At 33.5% G+C, this 5,119-nt stretch overlaps 1 pseudogene; it reads left to right on the top strand.

The window, feature by feature from the left end:
• The first annotated feature begins 1,805 nt into the window (after nt 1-1,805).
• Nucleotides 1,806-1,954, top strand: LOC145718178 (U4 spliceosomal RNA; annotated as a pseudogene).
• The last annotated feature ends 3,165 nt before the right edge of the window (nt 1,955-5,119 follow it).

The following is a 5,119-nucleotide window of genomic DNA, read 5'->3' as shown; positions in this document are numbered from 1 at the left end:
AGCAGGCTCCCCACTGAGCAAAGAGCCTGATGTGGGGCTTGATCCCAAGACCCTGAGATCATGACCTGGGCCGAAGGCAGACGCCCAACCCACTTAGCCACCCAGGTGTTCCTAGAGCCTGCATTTTTTTTTTTTATATTTTATTCATTAGAGAGAGAGACAGTGAGAGAGGGAACACAAGCAGGGGGAGTGGGAGAGGGAGAAGCAGGCTTCCAGCGGAGCAGGGAGCCCGACGCAGGGCTCAATCCCAGGACCTCGGTATCATGACCTGAGCCAAAGGCAGACGCTCAATGGCTGAGCCACCCAGGTGCCCCTGCAAGTGACATGATTAAGGGCTAGTACCCAAAATATAAGAACTTATATAACTCAACACCAAGAAACCAAATAATCCAATTAAAAATGGTCAGAAGACACAGTCATTTCTCCAAAGAAGACCTACAGATGACCAACAGACACATGAAAAGATGCTCAACATCACTCATCATCAGGGAAATGCAAATCAAAACCACAATGAGATATCACCTCACACAAGTCAGAATGGCTAAATCAAAAACTTAAAGAACAACAAATGTTGGTGAAGATGTGGAGAAGAAGGAACCCTCATGCACTATTAGTGGGAATACAAACTGGTGCAGCCATTATGGAAGACAATATGGAGGTTCCTCAAAAAATTAAAAATAGAACTGCCATATGATCCAGGATTCACACTACTGGGTATTTACCCTCAAAATATGAAAACACTAATTTGAAGGGATATATCCATCCCTGTGTTTATTGCATTATTTACAATAGCCAAACTATGGAAACAGCCCAAATGTCCATCAATTGATGAATAAATAAAGAAGATATATATATATATATATATGTATATACATATATATATACACGTATATATACATACACATACATACACACACACACACAATGGAATATTATTCAGCCATAAAAAGAACAAAATCTTGCCTTTTGCAACAACATTATAGAAAGTATAATGCTAAGTGAAATAAGCCAGTCAGTGAAAGACAAATACCATATGATTTCACTCCTACACAGATTTTAAGAAAGAAAACAAACAAAGGGGAAAAAAAGAGAAAGACAAACAAAAAAAACAGACTCTTAAATATAGAGAACAAACAGATGATTACAAGAGGGGAGGTGAGTAGGGGGAATGGTGGAGAATAGGTGAAGGGCATTAGGGCTACACTACACTAATCATGATGAACATTGAGTAATATATGAAACTGTTGAATCACTACATTGTACATCTGAAACTAATACAGCACTATGTAAACTACACTGGAATTAAAATTAAAATGTGAATGGAGATAAAATATATAAAACAGAATAATCAGTTGTTATTAGATCTATCAATCGTATATCACACATTGCTTTTTGCCATGTTAGATATTGATTCCTATTCTGTAAGAACTCAACTTACAGCCTAAATTCTAAAATTACATTACCTTTCTAAGTCTCAATAAATGTAATAATGAAATAATCACTAATAACAAGAATTAATGATGCATTTACTGTGTGTTAGAATTTTTGCTAAATTCTCTACATTCTTCTTTCATCAGAGTTAACAAATCTCTATGAGATAGAAATTATCATTAGTCCATTTAGATCAGAAGGCTCAGAGCAAGAAAGGGAGATTAAGGAAATTTCACAGTATCACATTGGAGAAAATTTGTGGGACAAGGTTTCACACCAAGGAAAACCAGTTAAGACCAGCTTCCTTTCCCGCTAGCTTGCTTAAATATTATAATATACTGCTTCTCAGCAAGGATTTTAAAAAAAGGGAATCAAGCTTTGTGCAGTGGCAGTATCGTAGCCAATGAGGTTTATCCGAGGCGCGATTATTGCTAATTAAAAAAAGGGAATCACCACAAGTTTTATGTTTTTGGAAAATTCAAAAAGTTCAACATATTAATATTATAAAGAATATAGGAATATTAATTCAGAACTTCATTTTTATTTCTTCTTCATCTACAGAATAAGTATAAAAAAAAACCCCAAAAAACAAAAACACCCCAGTCATTTCTACTAGATTATCTAAGGACAAATACCCCTTATTTAAAAAAAAGGTTGATTTTACTTTTTAGCCACTGATATTTATAATCAGAATAAAATTGATATAAACACTATGAAATCTAGAGAATAAGCAATATGTGATTCATTTTATATAATCTTGCATACGGAATTTAAGTAATGTACAAATAGCAGTATTTATTGTTAAGGAGCAGAAAGTGATGATTAAGCTTGTCCAGATGGGCACAATAAGCCAAACCACAGCAGGGCTGATCTGTTTATTTCTGCTTTCTCAACAGCCGAATCACTCCAAGGTATGGCCATTTTGATCAGTTGCTACACAATAGTTTATTATTGCAACCCAAAATTTTCAGTCAACTATAACAAAGTCAACCAATATGTCTACCTTTTAGCAGCTTTCATTCCTGCTATATATTCCATCTAGTGTATTTTAATTTAATTTATTGTGTTCTTCATCTCTGATTCTTTTTAATCTCTTTGTTAAGGGTCTTGCTGATGTTCTTCACTCTTTTCTCAAGTCCAGTATCTTATGATCATTATTTTAAATTATGTTTATTAAAAATATCTAAAAAATATTTCTATCCTTCCCATCCAATTATTACTTTCAATTTGCCTGTTTTCCTTTGTCTAGCATTTAAAATCAAGTATATCACATTTGTCTGAAGTGCATTTTGGAATATTTTCTATGATAGTCTTTGTTCATTATTTCTCCAATTGTATTTTCTTGTTCAGAATGTTTAACTCTCTTGAGAGTGTCAGAGGCATAAATATTGACATATTCATCCTAGATTTCATTGTGATAAATGCTCTAATGTAGCATTCAATGCATTTATTTTTAAAAACACATGGCAATTCTATTTTTTGAATCATCATGGACAATTTACATATTATGTAAATTCACAGCTTAGGTTCTGATTTGCACCCTTAACCTTGTTGTATGCTATAAAGCTTTCAATTTTCATGGGTACCAACTAACTTTTAAGGCTATTTGCTATCATTTTTCTGACCTCATTTGCTTCTTCAATTAGAGGAGAACCCTAGCTTCCTGCCTACCATCGTGTCTTATGTTTACAGTGATTCTGTTTCTCCACTGTGGCTACAGAACCTTAGGATGCTTTGGGCAAGGCACTGTTTATCCAGATCTGAGTGACAACTGCTTTTATTTCTTTTTTCTCCTCCCTCCCCTCCCTTTTCGCCTCCTTCTCTTCCTTCCTTTCCCCTTCTTCATCCTCCCTTCTCCTCTCCTTTTTATTTTTTGGTATACTATAATAATGTATGTACAGTATGAAGAATAAATTAGAAGCAATCAATAGTGAAATCACCATCCAAACCAAGAAATAGAACATTGCTAGCACCCTACATGCCCTTGTATACTTTTTCCTGATCATAACCACCTCCCTGTCCCAGAAATAATGACTATCTATATTTTTGTGATAATTATCTTGCTTTCCTTTATTGTTTTACTTTCTAAATATGAATCCCTCAATAATATAGTTACTTTATCTATTCTCAAATTTTATATATATATATGTAGAATTATCCTGAAATATTCATGTCTACTCATACTAATATGTTTTGAGTTTCATTCATGTTGTTGTAGGTGTATTTTATTTTATTGTGGAAGTATACCACCATTTATTTGCCTGCTTTACTGTTGGTGTACTGTACCTTTGGAAGTTTCTCTGGGGTATATACTTAGAGATGGAACTCTTGGGTTAAAAGGTTTGCACACCTTCTACTTTAATGAGTAATGCCCAACTTTTCAAAATAGTTGCAGCCATTTCCATTCCTACTACTGGGATATGAAGTTCCTCATTGCTCCATGTACTCACTGATAGGTTAGTGTTGTTAAATTTTGATTTTTGCCAATCTTATATGTATGTGCTTATATATGCTGTTTTTTTTCTTTCTTGCAGATAATAGATTTAAGACTACATAAGAGATTAATCATGCAAATTTATTTTATCTTTAATATCTTTCTGAGTGTTTATTTGTTTTTATTAGCTCCTGGTTTTATTGATTTGGATTTTTAGTCTCTATTTTATTTATTTCTGCTGTAATCTTTATTATTTATTTCCTTCTACTGGTTTTAAGCTTGTTCTTTTGTAGTTCTTTTAGGTGTAAAGTTAGGTTTGAGGTTTTTCTTATTTCTTGAGGTAGGCCTATATTGCTATAATTTTCCCTCTTAGAACAGCTTTTGCTGCATCCCAAAGATTTTTAACTGTTGGATTTTCATTTTTATTTGTCTCCATGTATTTTTTATTTCCTTTTTGATTTCTTAGTTGACTGATTCATGTTTAGCAGAATGTTACTTAGGCTCTATGTACTTCTGTTCCTTCCAGATTTTTTTCTTGTGATTGATTTCTAGTTTCATACCGTTATGATCAGAAAAGGTGTATGATATGATTTCAATCTTTTTAAATTTATTGCAACTTGTTTTGTGACCTAACATGTGATCTCTTCTGGAGAATGTCCCATGTGCACTTGAAAATAATGTATGTTCTGCTGTTTTTGGATGGGATGTTTTAAATATATCTGTTGGCTCCATCTGGTCTATGTGTTATTGAAAGCCACTGTCTCCTTGTTGATTTTCTGTCTGGATGATCTATCCATTGAGGTAAGTGAAATTTAGGTGCCCTACAATTATTGTATTCCTGTCTATTTTGATATCTTTCTCAGTTTTTGGATATAATAGAGTACCAAGTTATAGAATAAATGCCACAGTTTTTTGCTCTTTGACTACACCGTTCTATGGTGAATTATTTCCTCATTTCCTTCTATCACTTCAGCTTCTCTTAAATTAGAAGAAACTTTTCTTCCCCTTCCAAAGGAATCATCCTTTCCACCAATTTTCTCAATTCACGTATCCAGGAAGGGGTCTGATGAAGTGATAGAATTCTGCTGCTACATCATGATTATATATTCATTCATCATCACTAAATGACTCTCCTGAATACTGTTCTTTCTTCTTCCTTAACATAATTATTTCTAACTCTAGAATAACATCTTTCCACCATTTGTTACCTGGTCTACAGTCTTTATTCTTAATAATATTTAAAGAATGAGAATT

This window comes from Leptonychotes weddellii, unplaced genomic scaffold, assembly GCF_054177405.1.
Source record: "Leptonychotes weddellii isolate Sample4059 unplaced genomic scaffold, ASM5417740v2 HiC_scaffold_11712, whole genome shotgun sequence".
Classification (NCBI taxonomy): domain Eukaryota; kingdom Metazoa; phylum Chordata; class Mammalia; order Carnivora; family Phocidae; genus Leptonychotes; species Leptonychotes weddellii.
Note: the sequence above shows the minus strand (reverse complement) of the source record. Positions and strands in the feature narration are given on the sequence as shown.